This window comes from Trichomycterus rosablanca, chromosome 13, assembly GCF_030014385.1.
Source record: "Trichomycterus rosablanca isolate fTriRos1 chromosome 13, fTriRos1.hap1, whole genome shotgun sequence".
NCBI lineage: Eukaryota > Metazoa > Chordata > Actinopteri > Siluriformes > Trichomycteridae > Trichomycterus > Trichomycterus rosablanca.
The window spans coordinates 619,745-630,886 of NC_086000.1; the positions used below are offsets into that span (position 1 = coordinate 619,745).

The window sequence follows — 11,142 nt, forward strand, 5'->3', positions numbered from 1 at the left end:
TGTGTGTGTGTGTGGGTGTGTGTATGTGAGCGAGAGACACTAACTGGGATCTTGTTACCCAGAAGGTTGAAGGATGTTCCTCTGTTCACACATGACCGCTCGGCGACACACACACACACACACACACACACACACACTCACACTGCAGTAAAATGCTGGAACTTCTTTCTGGGTGTGTGACCAGCCTGGACCCAGTTGCTGCTCTAACAGGAACGTCTCCTGTCCGGTTGAAAACCCTGTAGAGAACAGTGTGGTCCTCCTGAGCCCTCGGAACCCAAAACTAACAAAGGTACAAATAAGTTCTGGGTTATAATCGGGACCATGACTGTGGGAAGCTCTGATGATGCCCTCACATTAGAGTCTGTGTTTTATTCCTGACCAGCTGCTTTGATGAAGCGGCAATTCTTACTGGGTGGAATTTCAGCAGAACATGAACATACTGAGATACTCACGCTGGTCCAACATGTAGAACCAATAGAATTACTGTAGAATCAACGCTGATAGAATATTGTTCAAAAGTGGATTAACTTGATGTAATTACTGTAGATTCAATATTAACCTAATAAAATTACTTTAGATTTAGTGTTGTTCCCATAGAATTACTGTAGAATTAACCTTTACCTGATGGAATTTTTGTAGATCCAACACTGACACAGATTGAATTACAGTAGATTCAGTGTTTGTCCAGTAGAGTTGGTGTTATATCCAATGTTGGCCCAATGGAATTGCTGTGGAAACAACACTGACCTGATGAATTTTTTGTAGATTCAAAAATAGAATTACCATAGATTCAGTGTGGGCCCAATGTATTTACTGTAGAATAAACACTGACCCAAATAGAATTAATATAGATTCAGTATTGGCCCAATGGAATTTCTGTAGATGCAACCTTCATCCGATGGAATTACTGTAGAATTAACATCGACCTGCTGGAATTACTGTAGAATTAATGTTAATCTGATGGAATTACTGTAATTTCATTTTATAGACTTTACAATGACCTGATGTAATTACTGTAGAATTAACGTTGGCCTGTGGGAATTACTGTAGATCCAACACTGACCCGTATAGAATTACTATTGATTCAGTATTGGCCCAATGGAATTACTGTAGAATTAATATTGACCTGATGGAATTAATGTAAATCCAACGTTGACCCAGACGTCCAGTCTCGGTCCAATAAAATTACTGTAGAATTAACATTGACTTGATAAATTCTTGTAGATCCAACACTGAATGGATTTACCATTGGTTTGGTGTTGGTCCAATAGAATTACTGAAGATTGTTTTGACTGATGTTCTTGTATACAGAGCCAGCTCACCCAAACCACCAGCAGATACGATTCCAAACCACTTCCTATCTGATGGTTGCTGTCCTCTCCTTTCCTTCCTTATTCATTCACTCTGTTCTTCTGCAGTTCTGAGGAGCATCGAACTCATCATCATAAGCAGCTTTTCTCTCAGGGCCTCTGGTTCCTCTCTCTGTTCCTGATCTGATATCTGAGGGAACATCTGCACCCATAACTCCAAATAATAAATATAAAGAAATATAAAGAAATTATTTTATTATCAGAGAGAAGAGTGAGACAGGGAGAGAGAGAGAAGAGTGAGACAGGGACAGAGAGAGAGTGAGACAGGAAGAGAGAGAGAGTGAGACAGGGACAGAAAGAGAGAGTGAGACAGGGACAGAGAGAGAGTGAGAGAGGGACAGAGAGAGAGTGAGACAGGGACAGAGAGAGAGTGAGACAGGATTACTTACGGGGGGGCAGATTGAGCTGGAAATGTTCAGCTTTTACACAGAGAGGAAAATAAAATCATTTCTCTCTTTTTTAAACATGAAACTCTCCTCAGTATGGAGCCACTTCTGAACCCGACCTTCAGCTTCCCGACAAAAGGTCAAACGATTTAAAACAACACCAGTGATCCACAACAATAAAACCATCATCAAAATACTCAACAATACCTCTACTGTAGCACCGATGTGTGTGAGGGATCTATTAGATGTGGATCTGATGGTGCGTGTGAGGGTGAGGGATCTATTAGATGTGGATCTGATGGTGTGTGTGAGGCTGAGGGATCTATTAGATGTGGATCTGATGGTGCGTGTGAGGGTGAGGGATCTATTAGATGTGGATCTGATGGTGCGTGTGAGGGTGAGGGATCTATTAGATGTGGATCTGATGGTGCGTGTGAGGGTGAGGGATCTATTAGATGTGGATCTGATGGTGTGTGTGAGGCTGAGGGATCTATTAGATGTGGATCTGATGGTGCGTGTGAGGGTGAGGGATCTATTAGATGTGGATCTGATGGTGAGTGTGAGGGATCTATTAGATGTGGATCTGATGGTGCGTGTGAGGGTGAGGGATCTATTAGATGTGGATCTGATGGTGCGTGTGAGGGTGAGGGATCTATTAGATGTGGATCTGATGGTGCGTGTGAGGGTGAGGGATCTATTAGATGTGGATCTGATGGTGTGTGTGAGGCTGAGGGATCTATTAGATGTGGATCTGATGGTGCGTGTGAGGGTGAGGGATCTATTAGATGTGGATCTGATGGTGAGTGTGAGGGATCTATTAGATGTGGATCTGATGGTGCGTGTGAGGGTGAGGGATCTATTAGATGTGGATCTGATGGTGTGTGTGAGGCTGAGGGATCTATTAGATGTGGATCTGATGGTGCGTGTGAGGGTGAGGGATCTATTAGATGTGGATCTGATGGTGTGTGTGAGGCTGAGGGATCTATTAGATGTGGATCTGATGGTGCGTGTGAGGGTGAGGGATCTATTAGATGTGGATCTGATGGTGCGTGTGAGGGTGAGGGATCTATTAGATGTGGATCTGATGGTGTGTGTGAGGCTGAGGGATCTATTAGATGTGGATCTGATGGTGTGTGTGAGGCTGAGGGATCTATTAGATGTGGATCTGATGGTGCGTGTGAGGGTGAGGGATCTATTAGATGTGGATCTGATGGTGTGTGTGAGGCTGAGGGATCTATTAGATGTGGATCTGATGGTGCGTGTGAGGGTGAGGGATCTATTAGATGTGGATCTGATGGTGAGTGTGAGGGATCTATTAGATGTGGACCTGATGGTGCGTGTGAGGGTGAGGGATCTATTAGATGTGGATCTGATGGTGTGTGTGAGGCTGAGGGATCTATTAGATGTGGATCTGATGGTGCGTGTGAGGGTGAGGGATCTATTAGATGTGGATCTGATGGTGTGTGTGAGGCTGAGGGATCTATTAGATGTGGATCTGATGGTGCGTGTGAGGGTGAGGGATCTATTAGATGTGGATCTGATGGTGCGTGTGAGGGTGAGGGATCTATTAGATGTGGATCTGATGGTGCGTGTGAGGGTGAGGGATCTATTAGATGTGGATCTGATGGTGCGTGTGAGGGTGAGGGATCTATTAGATGTTGATCTGATGGTGTGTGTGAGGGTGAGGGATCTATTAGATGTGGATCTGATGGTGCGTGTGAGGGTGAGGGATCTATTAGATGTGGATCTGATGGTGCGTGTGAGGGTGAGGGATCTATTAGATGTGGATCTGATGGTGTGTGTGAGGCTGAGGGATCTATTAGATGTGGATCTGATGGTGCGTGTGAGGGTGAGGGATCTATTAGATGTGGATCTGATGGTGCGTGTGAGGGTGAGGGATCTATTAGATGTGGATCTGATGGTGCGTGTGAGGGTGAGGGATCTATTAGATGTGGATCTGATGGTGTGTGTGAGGCTGAGGGATCTATTAGATGTGGATCTGATGGTGCGTGTGAGGGTGAGGGATCTATTAGATGTGGATCTGATGGTGCGTGTGAGGGTGAGGGATCTATTAGATGTGGATCTGATGGTGCGTGTGAGGGTGAGGGATCTATTAGATGTGGATCTGATGGTGTGTGTGAGGCTGAGGGATCTATTAGATGTGGATCTGATGGTGCGTGTGAGGGTGAGGGATCTATTAGATGTGGATCTGATGGTGAGTGTGAGGGATCTATTAGATGTGGATCTGATGGTGCGTGTGAGGGTGAGGGATCTATTAGATGTGGATCTGATGGTGCGTGTGAGGGTGAGGGATCTATTAGATGTGGATCTGATGGTGCGTGTGAGGGTGAGGGATCTATTAGATGTGGATCTGATGGTGTGTGTGAGGCTGAGGGATCTATTAGATGTGGATCTGATGGTGCGTGTGAGGGTGAGGGATCTATTAGATGTGGATCTGATGGTGAGTGTGAGGGATCTATTAGATGTGGATCTGATGGTGCGTGTGAGGGTGAGGGATCTATTAGATGTGGATCTGATGGTGTGTGTGAGGCTGAGGGATCTATTAGATGTGGATCTGATGGTGCGTGTGAGGGTGAGGGATCTATTAGATGTGGATCTGATGGTGTGTGTGAGGCTGAGGGATCTATTAGATGTGGATCTGATGGTGCGTGTGAGGGTGAGGGATCTATTAGATGTGGATCTGATGGTGCGTGTGAGGGTGAGGGATCTATTAGATGTGGATCTGATGGTGTGTGTGAGGCTGAGGGATCTATTAGATGTGGATCTGATGGTGTGTGTGAGGCTGAGGGATCTATTAGATGTGGATCTGATGGTGCGTGTGAGGGTGAGGGATCTATTAGATGTGGATCTGATGGTGTGTGTGAGGCTGAGGGATCTATTAGATGTGGATCTGATGGTGCGTGTGAGGGTGAGGGATCTATTAGATGTGGATCTGATGGTGAGTGTGAGGGATCTATTAGATGTGGACCTGATGGTGCGTGTGAGGGTGAGGGATCTATTAGATGTGGATCTGATGGTGTGTGTGAGGCTGAGGGATCTATTAGATGTGGATCTGATGGTGCGTGTGAGGGTGAGGGATCTATTAGATGTGGATCTGATGGTGTGTGTGAGGCTGAGGGATCTATTAGATGTGGATCTGATGGTGCGTGTGAGGGTGAGGGATCTATTAGATGTGGATCTGATGGTGCGTGTGAGGGTGAGGGATCTATTAGATGTGGATCTGATGGTGCGTGTGAGGGTGAGGGATCTATTAGATGTGGATCTGATGGTGCGTGTGAGGGTGAGGGATCTATTAGATGTTGATCTGATGGTGTGTGTGAGGGTGAGGGATCTATTAGATGTGGATCTGATGGTGCGTGTGAGGGTGAGGGATCTATTAGATGTGGATCTGATGGTGTGTGTGAGGCTGAGGGATCTATTAGATGTGGATCTGATGGTGCGTGTGAGGGTGAGGGATCTATTAGATGTGGATCTGATGGTGTGTGTCAGCAACCACAGACAGGACCTCAGAAGTTCTTGATTTAGCAAATGGCTGAAGGACCTGCTCAGAACGTCCTGGTACCGATGCTAACAGGACTCATCGTAGCTAAGATGTAGACTAGACGCGAGCGCTAATTATTAGCCAACAGAAACTATTTATAGGACAGAGCGGAGCGACGGGTGGAAACATGACGAGACGTGACAGACGAGCTGAGAAGTGACGAGTGGAGACGAGGGCAGGTGAGAACATCTCGTCTCATGATGAACCAACTCCACCCATCAGCACCCTCCTGGAACACCAGCGCGTCCATTTTAGCCACACAAGTCCTAACCTGAACTCTATCAAACACAGTTTGGATGAATTGGAACGATGACTGTGAGCCAGGTGCTCCTCAGAACAATGAAGGTTGGTCGAACTGGAAAGGAAGAAGGAGGTGGTGCAGCTCCCATCAAATCCTCACGGCTTTGGGTTCGAATCTCAGAGATCTTAATCTTAATTCGCTCCAGGTGGACGTGTCTCTATTGATCACGGTTTCTTCTTCACAGATTTGCCGGCTCCTTGGTTGGCAGCCTGCTTTCTCGATAGGTCTGGTTTTCTGCTGGAGCAGATGCCACCAGTGCCTCGGTCAAGCAGGCTTCATAGCTCTTGTACACACAGTTCTGTCCCAGGTTCCCTGAGGTGAACGTTGCGCTACGATACCTGCAGCGACCTCAAAAATGGACACCATGGTCAATCAGAGGTCCATAACGGACCACAGCGAAGCCTCCTCAGATCCAGAACCAGAGGTGTGACAGATGAAGGTTTGAGGGAACAGAGGCGAGCTTCAGAGGAACCCTTGAGAGGAACAGTGATGGATCTTGAGTATGCAAGATATGACGATATGTCGACGCCCCTCACCCCTTCTAATTATTGGGTTCGATCCAGGGTCAAGGGTTCGATTCCCCAGAGGTGCTATCGGCCAATCGGCGGGGGGGAAGGGGGTCAGTGTCTTGGGAACTGACCAAAACCCAGCGGAGGATTGGTGTCCTGTCCAGGGTGTGGTACTGCTCTGTGCTTAGAGATTCTTCTTAGTAAAACCGGACCCCCTGCGACCCTGACCGGGATGAAGCCGGGACGGAAACTAATCAGCGTTCGGCGTTTAACCTGACGGAGCTTCAGAGGATCAGAGATGAAGAACATGATGAAGTAACGGAACTTACGAGGTCATTATGAGCTGGTTTCTTGTTTTACGTTCTGGACGTCTCGTAGGCTCGCTCAGTGCTGATCATCACGTCACTTTCACAATGTTTCGACGCCATAACAGGACGTTTCCGCTGGGCCGGTCGGATGACTGTGCGAAGGAATTTACTGCACACTGAGGATCGGACTTCCATCAGCGACCGGCGGGAAAACGTCGTAAATAAGCAGCACAAGGACTGAAGTAACAGGAACACGGCGTCTTCAGAGGTGTTCCATCAATCAGGGCGTGTAGATCAGGACCTCAGGAACACTGGCGCCGAGTTCCTGATCATTATTCTTCATCTTCCTCAAGATGTTCAACTGCAGCTGCTTCATTCATCTTCATTTAAACGAGTAATTATTATGTTTCTACTCCAAATATTCAAATTATTCACTAACCAACCAGATAATGTGGAACCCCAACATGAGCGTCCCAAAACTATTCACACGTGTTCCATGTTTACACCTGGATCAGAATAGAACACGCCCATGTTTACACCTGGATCAGAATAGAACACGCCCATGTTTACACCTGGATCAGACTAGAACACGCCCATGTTTACACCTGGATCAGAATAGAACACGCCCATGTTTACACCTGGATCAGACTAGAACACGCCCATGTTTACACCTGGATCAGAATAGAACACGCCCATGTTTACACCTGGACAACTGGATCAGAATAGAACACGCCCATGTTTACACCTGGACACCCCGATCAGAATAGAACACGCCGATGTTTACACCTGGATCAAAATAGAACACGCCCATGTTTACACCTCAATCAGAATGGGCATAACATGGGCGTGTTCTATTCTGATCCAGGTGTAAACATGGGTGTGTTCTAAATCGGAATATTAGGATACATGTAATCATGGTTCTTGTTTTTCTGAAACGCTCTCGCTTTCTCTCTCTCCTGTTTCCTTTTATTTGTTAATGCTTTCTCTCTCTCTCTCTTTTTCTCTCTCACCTCCTCTCTGTCTCTCTCCCTCTCTCTCTCTCGCCTGCTCTCTCTCTCTCTCTCTCGCCCGTTCTCTCTCTGTCTCTCTCTCTCTCTCGCCTGCTCTCTCTCTGTCTCTCTCTCTCTTTCTCTCGCTCACCCGCTCTCTCACCTCCTCTCTCTCAGTATCTGCAGAGACACAGAGGAGCTTTTCTTCCCGGCTCGTCCGTGCTGCCGCAGCCGTCCGATGTGCTCTCTCTTTTCCGGATTCTCTCGGCTGCAGATTATTTCTCTCTCCTCTCTGCCGCTGTATGATCCGTCGTCGCTCCTCTGTGATAATTCCGTCCCTGCAGGCGTCCGCCAGATTTCCCCCCCGTCTGCAGGTCTGAGGCGAGACGGCAGCATGAGGAGATGAGCGGGAGATCGAGAGCGAGCGTCTGAGCCGGATGGAGGACTCGGAGGTGCGCCCGATCGGAGGGAGCGCTCCGGGGAGCGTGTGCGGACGCCAGCATAAGGAGGAGCTGTTCCGCCGCCGGATCCCGTCCTGATCCCGACCCGATCCCGACCCGATCTGATCTGCAGATGGGAGCGTCTGTCAGTCCGGAAGCGTCGCTCTTACACTCGTATACTCCGGCGGATTGTGATCCGACCCTCGTCCTCTCTTTGGATTTATTAAAGGTGATTGATCTCGATTCTCTCGTCCACGTCATGAGGAGCGTCTGCACTTCATGAGGAGCGTCTGCAGGATTTCCGGATTTCCAGGATTTATTTTCAGGATTTGGGTCCCGGTGGCGTGGATTTGTAGCTCTGCGTTAGATTCGGGATATGTGCCGCTCACCCCTGAGTGAAACGCTGTCAGGGTCGGATGGGATGGGGCAGGAGCGAGCGGCAGCAGAAGCAGCAGCAGGAGAAAATCTGATACGAGAGGAGACCGAGCTCCCCTGACGCCGGCGTTCCTGATCCAAGGTAACTTTGGGTTTCACGTTTTGGCAAAACGGCGACGTTTGTCTGTGCCAAACGAGTGTGTGTGTGTGTGTGTGTGTGTGTGTGTGAGGCTGCCGTGTTGACGAACGACTGAATTCTGAAGGTCTGAATGAGGAATTGAAACAGTTCTTGGTTAGGTGCAGCTGATCCTGCTGATTATTATTATTTATTATTTGGGAGGTCGTTCTCCGGGTGCGTTCTCTTGGTGCGTTAGGGAGTCGAGACGGTCGCTGGCGGAGCTCCAGGACGATGATGTATCATCCTCTCGTTTCACTTAACATAAGACACGTGTGAGTTACACCAGCGCATTAGTTTCGGTCTAAAACGTCATTTTGAATCATCAGAACAAACACGAGCTCTTTATAAATAATTACCATTAATAGCCACTCAGTAATTTAATATATAAATACACTTTATGTACAAAAGTATCAGGACGCCACTTCTAACTCTCGAATTTGTGTGTTTTCGCCAGAACAGTCGCTAACCAGGGTAATAAATCAACATTCAGGCACGGCAACGGTTTAGGGAAGGCCCTTTCTCGTCCTGTTCCAGCGGCCTGCACACAGCCCTGACCAGAGCCCGCTCGTACAAACGCTGTCGTGTTTCGAATGTTCTGAATGGGCACAAAATGGAACGTCCAGCAAGTTCAGTCAGGTGTCCGAATACTTTTGATCATATCAGGTATGTGTGAAAACCTAGTGACCCACCCGCTGGATGATGGATGATTAGATGGATGGATGGATGGATGGATGATGGATGATGGATGGATGGATGGATGATGGATGGATGGATGATGGATGATGGATGGATGGATGATGGATGATTAGATGGATGATGGATGATGGATAGATGATGGATGGATGGATGATTAGATGGATGATGGATGGATGATGGATAGATGGATGATTAGATGGATGATGGATGGATGGATGGATGGATGGATGATTAGATGGATGATGGATGGATGATGGATAGATGATGATGGATAGATGATGGATGATGGATGATTAGATGGATGATGGATGATGGATGGATGATGGATAGATGATGGATAGATGGATGATGGATGGATGGATGACGGATGATGGATGGATGATGGATGATTGATGGATGATGGATAGATGATGGATGGATGATGGATAGATGATGGATGGATGGATGATGGATAGATGATGGATGATGGATGGATGATGGATAGATGATGGATGGATGGATGATGGATGGATGGATGACGGATGATGGATGGATGATGGATGATGGATGATGGATAGATGATGGATGATGGATGGATGATGGATGGATGGATGATGGATGGATGGATGGATGGATGATGGATGATTAGATGGATGATGAATGGATGGATGGATGGATGGATGATGGATGGTTGGATGGATGATGGATGGATGATTATATGGATGTATGATGTATGATGGACGGATGGATGTATGATGGTTGGATGGATGGATGATGGTTGGATGGATGGATGATGGATGGATGGATGATTAGATGGATGTATGATGTATGATGGACGGATGGATGTATGATGGTTGGATGGATGGATGATGGATGGATGGATGATGGATGGAGGATGGATGAATGTCTCATTGTTAAATAATATGGGATGAATGGTTAGATGTACTGTTGGATTGATGGTATATGGGATGGATGGATGGGTTCCTGGACTCTTGGATTGGTGGATGGATTGATGGATGATTGGATGGATGAGTTGGTGTATAAATGAGATGGATGGTCTGATGGTTTATATAAAAGCTAAAATAATGGATGGATGGGCTGATTGGTTGTTGGATGGATGGATGGGCTGATTGGTTGTTGGATGGATGGATGGATGGGATGATTGGTTGTTGGATGGATGGATGGGATGATTGGTTGTTGGATGGATGGATGGATGGGATGATTGGTTGTTGGATGGATGGATGGATGGATGGGATGATTGGTTGTTGGATGGATGGATGGATGGGATGATTGGTTGTTGGATGGATGGATGGATGGGATGATTGGTTGTTGGATGGATGGATGGGATGATTGGTTGTTGGATGGATGGATGGATGGGATGATTGGTTGTTGGATGGATGGATGGATGGGATGATTGGTTGTTGGATGGATGGATGGGATGATTGGTTGTTGGATGGATGGATGGATGGGATGATTGGTTGTTGGATGGATGGATGGATGGGATGATTGGTTGTTGGATGGATGGATGGGATGATTGGTTGTTGGATGGATGGATGGGATGATTGGTTGTTGGATGGATGGATGGATGGGATGATTGGTTGTTGGATGGATGGGATGATTGGTTGTTGGATGAATGGATGGGATGATTGGTTGTTGGATGGATGGATGGGATGATTGGTTGTTGGATGGATGGATGGATGGGATGATTGGTTGTTGGATGGATGGATGGGATGATTGGTTGTTGGATGGATGGATGGATGGGATGATTGGTTGTTGGATGGATGGGATGATTGGTTGTTGGATGAATGGATGGGATGATTGGTTGTTGGAAGGATGGATAGGTTGGATGGATGAAGAGATGGGGTGATGGATGGTTCATTGTTTAATAATAGAGGATGAATGGTTTGATGTACTATTGGATTGATGTGTGGATGATTAGATAGATGGGTTGATGGATTATGGGACAAAGGGGTTCCTGGACTCTGACTGATGGGTTGATGGTATATGGGATGGATGTATAAATTATGGGTTGATGTATAAATGAGATAG

The 11,142-nt window shown here is 46.9% G+C and overlaps 1 protein-coding gene across 1 annotated transcript in view; it reads left to right on the forward strand.

Moving 5' to 3' along the window:
* The first annotated feature begins 8,106 nt into the window (after positions 1-8,106).
* lrfn5a (leucine rich repeat and fibronectin type III domain containing 5a) overlaps positions 8,107-11,142 on the forward strand; it is a 27,690-nt gene continuing 24,654 nt past the window's right edge. The window contains exon 1 of the mRNA XM_063006972.1: positions 8,107-8,382. The gene's annotated coding sequence lies outside the window, so the exon portion shown is untranslated. The remainder of the gene's footprint in view (positions 8,383-11,142) is intronic.